Below are 16,276 nucleotides of genomic sequence, written 5' to 3'. Positions count from 1 at the left end.
ATATGACACTGAAGTTTACAGAGGCTGTAAGGAAGCAATTGAGTAGATTGAAATGCTATTGCTGTGCTGGTGCTCACAAGGTGAAGGGCTACACCTACAGAAAATCTAAGATTTTAGGGAGAAAGGCCTCATGACGCACGCAAACACCATGCGCCTCTTTCCATGGATATACGGTAAGCAAGTCGTGTCAAGAAAATCCTCTCAACCGTGAAGAGATTCTTGATGGTGCTTGTACGCCGTGAGACAAGCTTTGCCTGTTTGGAGCAGCCATTAGGGTTCACCTGCAGTGACAGCATCCAAATGCCAAAGATTGATGGACCGTTAGGGGAACGGTGGTCTGGGGAATTAACTTGAGTGACTACAGATTTGAGTGTCTGAGTACAAGTGTGTTCAGTGCACGAGCACGGCAAAATTGAGTTGGATTTTAAAGAGATCTAAATCTAAACTTTGTCCTATACAGGGCCAACCCTACAGGGCCATCCCACTGGCTGAATCAGTGGGAGGGATCTGTAGAGGGCACTATTCCATTGTTAGCAGATTTAGTCAACTAAAGACAAGGTGTGCCTAGCCATGTACTACCTTAAATTCAATACCTTTGTTGGTGACAAGGTAAAGAAGTGGCATGAGATGCAGTCGAGTCAATGGCTTAAAGTCCAAATATCTGCAGACAATTCTGGGGGTCCGTGGAAGTATCAGGTTGTAAAATACAACGGCGTACACTACCCTCTGACACGGCTGCGTTTCAGCCTGTGGTGTGTTCCCTGGATTATGACATCAATCCTTGTGAAAGTTCTTTTTTCTGGAATGTCTTTCTCTGATTGGTTGATTGATTGTCGGTCGGCCGTAACAATATTGTAATGAATCAGTTTAAACATGGAAAGCCTGTTTCAATTTTCAAGGGAAAAAATTAAGATGTTTGTAAAGTTGAAAAATTTAATATTGTATAGTTTTTTTAAGATGTCACCATATAGTAATAATATGTTTATTTGTAAAGCTTCTGTGTGTTACAGTTCTATGAGTAATGATTAACTACAGGACTCACTCTTGCACTCAATTTTGACCGAGGCAAATTTTTTCCACAGAAAAGTGGTAGTTTGGCCAAATAATTAAATTTGCTACAAAACAGAATAGTCTGTGAATAAATCTTTATTATCTCAGCACTATAAATATACCCATAATATATAATCTCTCAAAGGCGTCCAATCCTTTTATATCAGGATTGGACTGTTCAATATTAAGCCCAGGTGACATTGTTGAATATGCGCAAGGTTATGTTATATCGTATATGGCTTAAAACTTTCTAGAGAAAATGACTTTATAACAACATCAAGCACTATTGCTCTTCAGAGTATCTAAAGTCTGTTTATCGGAATGAGGTCAAGAGGTCAACAGTAATCATGTCTAGATGATTCTAATAGAGCATGCATAAAGTAACAATTTGCTGTAAAGAAATTTGCCGGTCTTTACTTGGCACGATCTAGATTATTTCATACAGAAATAAATTGCGTGTGATTTCTTTCAATGTTTTATTAGCGACAGAAATTCACTAGCCGAGGAGCGTACAGCCATTTGCTCTGCTCAACTATGTGAGAGTTGCTCCCTTATATACAATAATGGGACCGAGTAAAAACACCGGCTAACAATGCGAATAAATAGGCCCGCTATTGCGTTGATATGACACCATAAATGACGATAATTGACAGCATAACGAGTAACAAGGCTATAATAAAAAAGGACAACACATATAATAAAATATTTACAGAGATATAAATTATATGCAAACATATAATAAACTAGAAATTCCACTGTCATACAGCCCACGACCAAAGAGATGGCCAGAGATATTGGCAAAAAAATAAAGGGTACTGATGGTTGAGAAATGCAATATTAGCAATCAAATGGCTCTGCAGTGCAATAGGATAACTGCAATGGTAGCTGTAATGTACTGGGTGTGAGTGTTATTATATACAACAATAAGCAATAATGAATGGAAAAGATGTTTATATCTTCCCCCTGCAATAGGAGAAATGCAATATTGGCCAATATTAGAAGTAAAATGCACTGATATTCTTAGAATAATCAATTTTATTAATATAGTAATAATAGAAAAACAATACACAATTTTGTTTACATTTCAAAGCGTCATAGGTAGCAATATCGAGAAGTTGTGGTATTTATATAGGTTTTTTAGAAAATTTATTTAAAAAGTGTTTGGTCATGACAAACAACAACAATGAAAGGAAAATATTACACGTTTATATCTCTCCCTTGCAATAGGAGAAATGCAATGTTGGCCAATATTATAAGTAAAATGCACTGATATTATTAAAATAACCAATATTGTTAATATAGTAATACAGCAATAATAGAAAACCTATGAGCGTTCATGCGTCTCGAAGATTTCTGCAAACTGCAGCAAAATAAAAGCTGTTATAAAAGTGTTATAAAGCTGTAGGCCTAATTTACTGTAATATATGTAATTCAACAACAATAAAAATATGTTTATTATAACTCTGAAATGCAAAATTAGAAGTAAAATGGCAAGCTACTGTGTACTATACACAGTTTGAAAGTTGGTTGCGTTGAATGTAGAATGGTTTTGATAAGCGATCTTTAACAGAAAGCGAGTAAGAGCATTCACGCGTATAAAACTGTAGCAAAATAAAAAATGTTTTCGTCATGGAGGGGCGTTGTAGTTCGGCCCTAGCTTGTACATAAGTTGTAAAGAATTTCGGCTAACGTTTCAAATAATGAAACCTTTGGTGATTGGACAAAAAACACAGGCTGATAAACTGTGTACCACAATTTCGTACCTGTAAATCGGTCTACGCCTCAAACGGTCTACGTTTATTACAGAAACCTTCGAACAAATTCGATTACAAGTAAAAAATGCCATAGACTGATAAAATGAGCACGGTTTTCTCGTGAAATGCGCACTGCTAAATAGTTCTACAATCAGTCGTACGGCTTTATTGGCGTTTCAATTTTCGGTCTTAACTTTTATTAAACCGAGCTTTTCAAGCTTTTTGTGGCAATTTTCGTTCAAATTAGTCTGTCTATTTGTGTATAATCCGATCAGATGGGTAAGTTTTAAGATATTATCGTAGGTTTACAAAGACTTGGTAACATGTTTAAATAGGTTCAAATGAGTTTTGTATCGTTTTTATACTTTAACGACTTTAAATTCCGATGCTTAAATTTGTTGATGAAATCTCTTGACGAGGGTTCGTCTCATTGTTGATGAATAATTTTCGTAAGTTGTGTGCACATACATTTATCATAAAAACTCCCACCCTTCTGCTCCGCTCGTGTGGTCGTGAGAATATTTACAAGAAGAGTAAAGTATTGGCCCGGCATCTACTACAGTGCCACATACAGTAAGCCTTATGTGGTGATAGACTGTAATTTATTGTTCATTTCTGAAGTTTCCTGGAAAGTCGAGAGGAGTTTATAGGCTCTGTTTTTTTAGGAAAATGTGGCTTCCTTGTTTGTCACTTCTGAATGAATTGACAGGTTTTTAACTCTTTGATGAATAACCGCTCTTCTAGATTGCTATATACTGGATACTTATTCATGCATTCTATGCTTTTCATCAAACTTGTGGTCAAATTATTGCATCATTAAAGGTTGACTTGCAACAAAATTCACATTACAATTATTTGATATCAAGAGATTCACCATGTCTTACTCTGTTGTGTTGTAGGTGCCAAATTTGTGGAAATGTGATTACAAGGTCTTAAAAGCTAAAAAACGAACAGTTAATCGCAGCCACACGAGACCGCCATAGTTTGGATTCTCTTGCCAAAATGGCTCAAATTTGTAGTAGTTGTGAGAGATGGATTCTGTTTACACTTTCATGCCACTTTGTTCGTCAAAACATTTTCACATAAATGCTCCACGCATTCGATTATGCTATGTATATTGTTCTTACGCGTCTGTTTTATCGTCATTGTAATGCTGCCACTTTTAGCAGTGATATCTTATAACTTACCGTAAAAGTTCATTTAATTTTTCAACCTTACCTCGAAAGAGTACGTATCGTTGTCTGATAATCAAGACAAGCCTGTTAGTAGTCTGTGATAATCAAAAGGTGCTGCAAAAGTTATTTTCGAGGTATTGGGTCACATGATCAGATTACGACTTGACGATTAAATCAAGCCGAAACAAAACTGTAAAGTAGCGAGCATCTATATTTGATCCAGGGTCTTTGGCAAAACCCAAAGTGTTTGTCATAAACTAGTGCTACGATAAGTGTTATATTTAGCTTTTTATTGGCCTTTCAATTCACGAGAGAATATCACGTGACAAGACAATAATAAACTGTCATGACTACGTCAGAGAAAGAAACAGATTCCAATATACGACAGCTTTTCATTTTTGAGCTTCTAAGAGCTTGTAATCGCATTTCCACATATTTTGCACCTACAACACAACAGAGTGAAACGTGGTGAAACTTGTGATACCAAATAACTGTAATGTGAATTTTTTTGCAAATAAACCTTTAACTAAGTATTCAACATAAAAGTCAGCTAAGAGACATGAAATCCTTATGAACAACTCTTTGAAACATTCAAGTCTTGCACTTCGCAGTAACATTTGATAAGCATGGCTAACTTTGGTGCTTGCTTCTTTATACTTCCAATCTAATAATATATCTGATAATATATATATTATCAGATATATATCATCTATGTATATTATCTATATATATATTATTTACATATAGTATCTATATAATTATATATATATTTATCTATATATATATCTGTTATGTATATACATATTATCTATGTATTTATATTTATACAAGTTAGGATCTTAGTGCTTTTTATATATATATATATATATATATATATATATATATATATATATATATATATATATATATATATATATATATATATATATATATATATATATATAGAAAGCACTAAGATCATCTGGGGCTTCTACATGTACATCTGGACTGACAAGCATGTCCTAGCAAACCAACCAGATAGAGTGGTGGTGGACAAGAAGAACAAGAGGGCTACTATAATAGATATAGCAGAACCCAATGACTACAATATAGCCAGCAAAAGAAAAAGAAAAGGTTGCGAAATATCTCCCCCTTGGAGAAGAGATTGAAAAATGCTGGGATGTAAGAACAACTGTAATCCCAGTAGTCATTGGGGCACTGGGCGCATTGACACCGGCGCATAAAATGTGGCTTGCCCAAATACCAACAGCAATCAACTCAGGTGAGTTGCAGAAAATTGTGCTATTGTGAACAGCTAAGATCTTGAGGCGAGTGCTCAAACTCCCAGGTCTCTGGTAGGAGACCCGAGTTAGAGCAGAAATTACCACCCATACGGGTTAACCGGGGTGAGGAAACAATTTATATGTATATATATATATATGTATATATATATATATGTATATATATATATATATATATATATATATATATATATATATATATATATATATATATATATATATATATAGGAAATTCACTAGCCGAGGAGCGTACGGCCATTTGCTCTGCTCAACTACGTGAGCGTTGCTCCCTTATATACAATAGTGGGACCGAGTAAAAACATTACAGCCCTCTGATACTACTAGATTGTGTCTTGATAGAAAAGATGGCGGTAGGGGACTCAAAAGTGTACAGCAGACAGTGAAAGAGGAGGAGCAATGCATCAAAGCATACGCAGCCTCCATGGCCATCTCAGATAAGTTGCTAGCTGAATTTCAATCGGCTGCTCTTACAACGGACCTATGCCCTGATGATGAGGAAATTGACTGGCACACAAAACCACTTCATGGGGCTTACCACCAACAAATATTTAAGGTTGGCGATCTTTACCAGACATATATGTGGCTGAACAAAGGAAACCTAACGGCCAATACAGGGTCGCTAATCATGGCAGCCCAGGAGCAAGTGCTCCCAACAAGGCAACTCCAAACAAAAATCTATCACACTAGAGACGATCCTAGATGCAGACTGTGCAAATATGCACCTGAGACCATCCAACACATTATCAGTGGATGCAAGCAGCTAGCAGGGAATGCATACACTGACCGGCATAATCATGTCGCAGGTGTTGTGTATAGAAGTCTATGTGATGAGTATGGCCTTAATAAACCACAACACTGGTGGGAAGCTCCTGGTAAGGTCAATGAAAATGACCGCGCTAAGATCCTCTGGGACTTCTACATCCAAACTGACAAGCATGTCCTAGCAAACCAACCAGATATAGTGGTGGTAAACAAGGAAAACAAGAGGGCTACTATAATAGATATAGCAGTACCCAATGACTTCAATATAGCCAGCAAAGAAAAAGAAAAGGTAGAGAAATATCTCCCTCTTGGAGAAGAAATTGAAAAATGCTGGAACGTGAGAACAACTGCAATCCCAGTAGTCATTGTGGCACTGGGCGCAATAACACCGGTGCATAAAATGTGGCTTGCCCATATACCAACAGCAATCAACTCAGGTGAGTTGCAGAAAAGTGCGCTATTGGGAACAGCTAAGATCTTGAGGCGAGTGCTCAAGCTCCTAGGTCTCTGGTAGGAAACCCGAGTTACAGCAGAATTTACCACCCATACGGGGTATCCGGGGTGAGGAAACAATTTTTATATATATATACTAGCTGCATTACCCGTGTTTGGGAACAGATTTACGTGAAGCAATAGTTTTATTGGGAGTTGTCTTTCACCCTGTAAAACAACTCCAAATATGCAATCTACTGAAATTTTTTTTGCTGATCAGACTGCATACACATATGCAGTCGTACATGTCAATAATGTTGGAAAGACTAATAGAATCATGCAATGTGTTTTACAGCTAGTCTACAATGCATCAGTCTCGAACCACTCAAATCGGAATTGTCCTAATTTTGTACAGAACTGATTATGAAATTGACATTGCTAGGCAAACTGAAGTTTTTCAAACTGGCAGTATTTAAAAGTTTTACATGTTTCAAGAAATTCTAAAAAATTTTTTGCTTTTGCACTGCTAAGCTATCGCCGGCATTTATTGAATTGAGACTTCTACATGCTCGAAACACTAATCATGACTCACCAGTTTTTCGTCTATAGCCTGTGTTTTGACATGGTATAGATAAACTGTGCAGCAGTAACGTGGCTGTGTTGATAAATTTATTGTCAATAAAATTTACTATATTAACTAAATATATGGCCTTTTGCCTTTTCAACGTACGGCATTACATCTGGCTAATTTTTGGACATTCGTCCCATAGAAAAATTCGGCCAAATACTGTGTTGCAGAACTGTAGTCAAGTGCGAAGTTTTCTGCCCATACACGGCGCCGGGTAACAGCTGCTGTAGTTAGTGCATCTTGCTGTTGTCGCCGTTTCATCTGCTCTGAAAATTCAGTTGGCCGAGCAGCTGTTGCTGCTAGTGCATCATGTTCTTGTCGCCGCTGCATCTGCTCGGAGGTTCTGCATGTCCGGCCGATGTAGTGGCTGCTCTGAGCCGTTTGAGTCGCTGCTGAGTCGGCTCAGCAGTCTGCACTTCTAACAGCTGCAGCATCTATTCTGACCTGCTCTCAATGTACCTGTGTTTTTTCAGCGGTTTCTGCTCTTTTAGCAGGCTATTCTGTTTCGTTGTAGGCATAGCTGTGTTTGCTCTGCAGTTTCTGCACTTCTAGCAGCTGCAGTAGCAGTTCTGTTTCATTGTGGGCGTAGCTGTGTTTGCTATGCAGTTTCTGCTTGCCTTACTGCTGCTTTGCAAATTCGGTCTCTTTCTTTACGGGAAGCAATTTGTTCTTGCCTTTGGGCAGTAGTTTTTTTAGGAGGCATTGTACTGCTTCAAGCATTTCTAAAAGTGAATAAGATGATGCGCGTTTTTGTAATATACGTTGTTCGCTTTCTTCTCACCGTCGGCTATCGCAACGCTCGGAGTGCCCTTGCAAGTTCTGTAGTAGCTGTAGTTCTGCAGTACTCGTAGCTGAAAAAAAAGTAAAAGTAAGTCAGCTGCAAAGAAAATGAACATGCTTACTAACATGAACATCTGTAAATCCAACGTTTTAAGTAGTGGAGGTGTGGCAATTCATAGACAATAGAACAGTGAATTAGAAGTACTAACCTTTTCAATGTAGAAATTTAATAGGGAAAACGCAGTAGCAGTACCCGTGCAAGTTCTGTAGTAGCTGTAGTTCTGTAGTACTCGTAGCTAGAAAAAAAGTAAAAGTAAGTCAGCTGCAAAGAAAATGAACATGCTTACTAACACGAACAGCTGTAAATCCAACGTTTTAAGTAGTGGAGGTGTGGCAATTCATAGACAATAGAACAGTGAATAAGAAGTACTAACCTTTTCGATGTAGAAATTTAGTAGGGAAAACGCAGTAGCAGTACCCGTGCAAGTTCTGTAGTAGCTGTAGTTCTGTAGTACTCGTAGCTAGAAAAAAAGTAAAAGTAACTCAGCGGCGGAAGGCAATGAACATGTTTACTATCACAAACAGTGGCAAATCCAACGTTTTTAACCCTTTCACTGAAGTAGGCTCGTTTATGCGACTTTCCCAGCAATTGCTAGTAACTGAATTTTATTATTCATTGATAACATAACCAACTATCTTTGAGACTTCTATGGTAGTTACAGTGTTTTCCTAAAATTTCTCTATAAAGTTAGCCTAAAGTTTAATTTTAATTCTTTGTTTGAGATTTTCCAACATAAAAGCGAAGATTTTTTGTGCAAGTTCATTAAATGCGTTCGAGTTAAAAAACAAATAACTACTTATGTTGATGAAATTATAGCCGATTCAGACTTTTGTGATTACACAGATAATTAAAATAGCAATAGCAGCACTGTTCTGTTGGTGGTGAAAGTAATGGTTGTGTAATAATAAGGAACATTGTAAAGGATCGTTTTAGCTTTGTAGCTTCACATCGCTTTATCAATGCACAAATTAAAGATACAATGAGTTTTTTTGCATAACAGTTTTCGTTAACATGTTGGCAAAATGAAATGTATAACCAAATTACATTAAACAAATATTGTATACATATACCATAAAATAATATCGGCAAAATGGTTGGCATTAGGCCGATAGCTAAATTTTTACATGGATGCAAGTGAAAGGGTTATGTAGTGGAGGTGTGGCAATTCATAGACAATACAATATTGAATGAGAAAGACTCACCTTTTCGATGTATAAATTTAGTCGATGAGAACAGCGTTTTTTTCGAGTGGCCCCAAAAAACAAACATTCACATGACCTTCTCGGTACACGTTGGCAGTAAATATTAATTACATGTAAAGTACTACTCATTGATTTATTTTATTTAATGAGTAATACATCTGTATAGCCTTTTATGTAGGCCGCAGAACTCGAGACAGTGTTTTTAACTCGACAGCAACTTTGCTGTTTAAATCGGAACAGTAGCGTTGGGCACTGTAAATAGGCGCGCTAACCGGAGATTTCAGTAAATGCGTTCTAGCGGTGAAAGCAAAACCACAGAATCGCCGCACCTCAATATAAGCCGCTTGGCTCAAATCGTCAAAAAACTGCAGTGGCTAACAGTCCGAAATTACGGTATTTACTACTCATACCTAATAATTCAATTGGCTTCGTGCGACCGAATGGAAAAAGAAAGACCGCTCTATAATTTATTTACTGTTACTAACATAGATATATAAACCTAGATTGGCCAATAGGGAAAAAGCCTGTCAGACTTACATAGCATGACGTGACGTCATTGTATTGTACCTCATGCTTGACTGCACTGCTGTTAACAATGCAGCTAATGAGGAGAAGGTGACAAAATCACATTTATTTTCACATAAAAACCGTATTGTATACATAATCCAGTAAACTAAAACAATTCTGTGATAATATTTGATAACCACCATAGACTAAAACTATAAAAATTATGAAATGTTGCAAAGAAGTCATGAGCCATCAGGGCTTTATTTGCCACCCTCTCCTATCCCCATTCTCTCTTTTCCCTTTTTCCAAAGAGGAAGTGAGAAGGGAAAAAGAGAGAAGGAGGAAAGGAGAGGGTGGCAAATAGCCTACCCAACCGAAGAGCCAGACCCTGGCTAGGTAAAAGACTAATATCAAGTTGAACTAAACATGACTAAATATGATGAGCCTGTGAAGTTTTGATCTGATCAGGGAAATGGAATCAATGGCTTTTTTAGCTAGAGCTGGAATGAGACCAAGGAATGCAGTGTCGGACCAGGCTCAGGGTCAGCGATGAGGGCAAAGATCGGGTCGTATCGGGTCAGCACGCACAGTTTTTTATTCATTCAAGATTAAAAGATAGCTCTATTACACCCTAATGCTGTGACATCAATAAACTAAGATAAAAGAAACCATTATCACACCAATCATTATATTTTGTGGCTTGGTTTGTAGATGCAATCTACAATTTATGGCTAGACATTGGTGGATCAATGCTATTCAATGGTTGATAGATTAATGGCATGATTTGGCTAGTGTTTTTATTACAGATTTTATTTTCAACTGCTATGTATTATAATCAACAAGAGATTAGTTAAGAAATACTTTACAAATATAGAAATAGATAACCCAGCATAGTGGAAAGCAAAAACCCATTACTTCCCTAAAACTTATGGTATTAGTTAAAGAAACTAAAACTAAAATAAATAATTATTTGCTGGATTGAAGGTTCTTAGACGCGCTTTTATGTTCCTCAGGATGCCCTCGTTGTAAATGCCTCGATAGTATCGAGGTGGACCCTTCTTTGTAGCTTAAAGGTTGACTTGCAACAAAATTCACATTACAGTTATGTGGTATCAAAAGATTCACCAAGTCTTACTCTGTTGTGTTGTAGGTGCCAAATACGTTTGAATGTGATTAAAAGCTTTTAAAAGCTCAAAAACGAAAACCCGCCGTAGATTGGAATCTGTTTATTTCTCTGACGTAGTCATTACAGTTTGGTTATCATTATTATTAAACTATTTATATATACAGTATTATCTATATATATTATCTATATATTATGTATGTATATATTATCTACATATATATTATCTATATATACTATCTATATATATTATCTATATATATCATATATATTATCTATATATATTATATATATTATCTATATACATATTATTTATATATATTATTTATATATATTATATATTCTAATCTATATACATATTATATATATATATATATATCTATGTATCTGTATATATATTTATATGTTATCTATATACTACCTATATATTATCTATATATTATTTATATATTACCTATGTATTATCTATATATATTTCTCAAAGTAGGTCGTCTGTGGATTTTTCATTTTCGCTATAGCTGTTAACATCTTGGAAATAAAACTCTAGTCAGAAGGGCTTGAACTCATGACGAATGCATCAAAAAATTTCTTATCTGGATGCTAAACCACTGAGCTACAACGGCATATTGGTCACTGACGTTATCATATACCATATAGCCCATGCTAATTATTTTAGCATTGCGCCCACGCGTTATTATGCCCTGTTAAAAAATATTTTTTGTAAGGTTCAATTACTATATCTGTGGTTAACGCCAATTCTTTTCAACGACAATTATATCATCTCCATATCGTCGTATTCAAAGTTTTGATGGATAGCTTCTGGTAGAACAGTAACCTTTTTATGCACACACACTTCTAAACAAGAATTGTTATTATTAATTCTACATATTCATGATTTTTATTTTGTTTTCTCAGTTTGTATCAATTGTATCGTTACCGAATCATCTTTTATTGTAATGGTAGCAAAACCGACTTAATTTAGCTATTACTTGCAAACTATTTCACATTTACATCTAAACCTTTTTACAGTCGTTTAATTGTGTTTTATTTATTTGAAGTGCACAAAAAGTTTTCCTCATGATATGAAGTTTAAAATTTTTTGACAAAGTTTGAAAACCTTTACAGTAATACTTCAACTTACGAGTGCTCCAACGTACGAGAAACTCGAGATACGAGCCAGCTTTCAAGCAAGTTTTAGCACTAACATACAAGCCATGTTTAAGATACGAGCACGAGTCAGTTGCCAAGTATGCCGGAGGTGTTTTATAAGAACAGCATCATTCTGTATTTTTCAACTGCTCAGGTTATACTGTTGTACCGTGTTTTTTTGTGCACGATTTTCTGTGCAGAGTTATGTGAATTAAACGCACTGTGCGTAGACCAAAAGTTTGCCAGTAAAATGAAAGATACAAAAAAAAGCAAATGATAATAATTGATATTAACTGGAAAAATATTAAAAAATATGCGAAATGTGTATGCGTGATTGAGCTAGCTCGGCCATATGACAGAAACACATTCATAATTATCAAACAGGGTTATATTCAGGGCATTTAGTTCGCAAAAGGACTAACCATAGTTTCTACACGGTGCAGCGATCTTCACGACCGCTGATGGCATTGCACAAACAATTGGCCGGTGACAGCGTAACTGAAACGATGCTATGTGAAAAGGCCAGCGCTATCTATCCAAACTGTTTAATAGACATTCGGACAAGCTGGCTAGTGGTCGTGCATTAACCATTTGTGACGAAACCTGTGTTCGTCCTAATCGCAACATGTTGCAAGGGCGACAAAGGCAAACGTCCTTAGATAGGTTTATCTTAAAACGGCCGGGTAGTCGTGAAAGCGACAAAAAGGAAAAATTTCTCGCTAACCAGCAAGAAACTTCAAACTATGAATGCCGAAGAAATTTTAATTACGTACGTTTAGTTGAAAATGAAAGTTTGCTTTTAGGTTTGCCTCTAAGTTTGTCTTTTAACACTTTGATAAAATCCAAATTTATCAAAGTCAAATGTTGTAACGAAGGATAACTTATATCTCCCTCTCTGGCAAATGCGAGTGTTAACTGCTATTGTATGTATTTAATTTTACATTTTAATTAATCACATTTCCTTGCATTATTTTTTATTTGTTGCTTATTGAAAGCATGTAGTACGTAAGGACAATAACCACCATGTTCTTTCTGTTACAATATCTTGTTTTGAGTGTTTTATTTGCTTTTTTTAGAGTATGGAAACCAATCAATATATATTTAATTGTTCTATATATAAATAAATTGCACCAACATGCGAGTAAATTGACATACGAGTTCAGTCTCGGAACGCATTAAGCTCGTAAGTTGAAGTATGACTGTACAGTTTTCCATTTTCTTTCTTAATTTATTTCAACTACACAAAACATTTTTCTCATGGTCTGTAGTTAGAAAGTTAGAATGGCAAATGTTGTTATATGTTAAATACAAATCAATTTTCTGACCAAAGACTTTTTTATTATTCGGGCAACCAGGTGTTACCTGGTGAGTATTTATTATTACCCACCAGGTAACACAGCTAGAAATATACAATGATCAAATACTCACTGTCTTGAAGGCAACAAAGAAGGATCCTTTCTCCCCAATTTGTTTTTTTCTTTTCTCTCTCTTGGCCTGAAAGACAACATACCAAGGTAGTAGATCATATATCTTACTTTTGTCTTAATCATTATTAAAAATAAAATCAAAAACTTTTTTTTGGAATCTAAAAGAGTGAGCAGAGGTTTTAGTGAGACTTTTTATTAAAGATTATTAACTTATTGTACTATGTATTTGGTAAGATAAATTTTTAAAAACTAACAACTTGTACCTGCACCTTCTACATGTAGTCGTTTCTGACAAAAGAATAGGTGCAAACCAAAGATGGTAGCTTTTATTCCTAAGCGATTACTGACCAAAGTAAAGCACCATATTCGTTGTATCCAATATAACAATCATAACTTATAATTAACTTTCTGTGTCTTAATTTTGGCTGCCTGGAGAGTTTTATGTTTTATTTGTGAGACTGTTGCTTTAATTTATTCTCAAAACTTGGTTTTATATCAGTTTCAAAACATTAACAAAAGTCTTTTAAGATTGCAATAATTTTAATATAGACAATAGTAAGGCAATGCAATCTTGAGCAAGAAGATTACTTTATTATAAGTGGTAATATTTTACTGAAACATTTTGGCCTAACAATAAGTTATGAAAAACGGAATTTGGGAAAATTGAATGGAGAATGACTAGATATTTGTGAATTTTAACATCTCTTAATGTTTTTCTGGAATTTTTAAAATCTCTAATTGAATTTCACCTCAAATAGAATGCCACTATAGAAGAAGGATTCGAAAATACAGTGCCACCCTTTAATTGAACGTCACTTATATTTGCCCAACACTTTGACAACTTTTGATTTTCACAAACTCATAATAGAAAGTGATCATTAGAAAAATGCGCACAAAATTTTACAGGGCACCCTCAAAATACGATGGCTCTGATCTGCAATTTTTTTACCTTACAAAGTGGGGTGATGATTTTTTCACTTCATACAAATATTTTTTCGCCATACAAATTCAACAAAATTATTGCGCGAGTGACAGTCGGTGTACTTATTACGTACAGCAAATAGCAAAGACATCGAGATGTTGTTTGCCAAAAACATTTTCACAACGCTTGAAAAAGACACGGTCACTGATTTTTCTCAGTTCAGCGATTCTCGTGTGTAAAACCAAAATATTTTCTCTTCAAAATCAGTAGCAAAGTTGGAGTTTGGATCCTTTCTTTATCCTTGAACTTTTTCTTATATATATACTTTACAACTTAAAAAGCAAGACAAAATTTTTTAAAAATAGAGACAAGTCAAGTACTTCACTTTTATTCAAGCTATATTCTAAAGCTACCTTGTGTTGCATCACTTTACCAACCTAATGTCACAAGCTATAACGCTACCATGACAAGAGGAGACAATTACTATTCAAAGAGCATTCACTTGCTGTGATGACTAATTCTCTTTCAAGTACCCGTAGCCACTTATTTCATTTGCCATGTATTTGCTTTGGTAGGCGCTGTTTCAATCATTTCTGATTAGCGAGTATAGTTAATTAATTAGCCTATTGTATCTGGACATAAATAAAAAGTAGCAATTATCTGAGTGAATTAAGGCAATAGAAAATCTGTTTTAAAGTTTATAAACATGATCACATGGTTGTCTTAGCAATGACCAGTCATGTCAGATGCATTACTATTTCAAAGGTTTTACTAATTTTAGACTTATGAACTTTGGGTAGTCTTTGTAGAAGAATACATCTACTGAGAGAGATTATTTTAATTCTAGGATTCATGATAATGGCGTAAGCTGTAATAATATTGGTTTCATTTGACTCAAACATAGTAAAAATGGCTAAAAAAGAGCCCGACCTCATTCTTTAGCACATTTGTGGCATTTTTATGGCATTAGCTGATGTAAAATTTTATGCTGAATAATTTGATATCAAAACATTTTTAATTGAATTTGTGATTCAACTTGATTTTTTTTAAATTACAAGCATTGCAAGGCGAGACAATTGCACTGCCTCTAAAGTTAGTTGTCACTTCATTATACGGAACTTTGTTCATTAACTGTAGAAATTGAAGTGGTAAAAGCACATGTTCTTTTAATCATGCGCCATAAATTCCGGCGTATTTGTCAAGGTTTCGTATTTGGTTTAAAAATCTTACTGTTGGCGTGTGCCTGTTATATCAATCGACCTCCTTCTCTGACTCAAATCTTTTGATCGCTAATTGTTCAGTCAGCATAGGAGGGAAGCAATAAGTGACTGGAGAAATAGCATTAAAAAATGCCATCAGCAAAAATGCCCATGTTTTCAGTGCAATCAGTGGCACAAGAATTAACAAAAGAGCAAGAGAAGGCGTTTCTAGTGAAAACCACAGAGCATGAAAAACAGCACTTTACTATCGTATTGGTATGCATTGCCAATAGAACAAAACTGTTATCTCTGATAATATAGATTTAGCAGAAAAGCAATACTGCAAGATTCTGTCAGGAATTGTTATTTATGTACGAGAAACAATGATGGATGACAATACTACATGTGTCAAATAGGTTATTGTAGGTGGGTTCTATGAAAAAAAAATTAAACTCAAAAAACACTGCATGCCAGCAAAGAATCCTAGTGATGACAATTTGAATGGTAAAGAATGGAACTTTGCGTTTAATCCATCTCATGTTGAGTAGGTTGTCTAGTATTTTACTATATTATAAATAAATTCCTATCTGTCATATGATGTAATTTTGATTTGCAATGGTTTTTTGAAGTTTAATTTTACTACAAACTGCGTCATGAAAAGTATGACCCTCATATAATTCAATTATGGGTCTTTAAACTTGAACTTTTGTGTTAAATTTTCGACTTATATGTCGGAATTTATGGTTTGTATATACATACTACATACATACATTCATAATATCATGTTTGAGGTATTTTTTTCAA

Source organism: Watersipora subatra, chromosome 3 (assembly GCF_963576615.1).
Source record: "Watersipora subatra chromosome 3, tzWatSuba1.1, whole genome shotgun sequence".
NCBI lineage: Eukaryota > Metazoa > Bryozoa > Gymnolaemata > Cheilostomatida > Watersiporidae > Watersipora > Watersipora subatra.
This window is presented reverse-complemented; position numbering follows the sequence as displayed.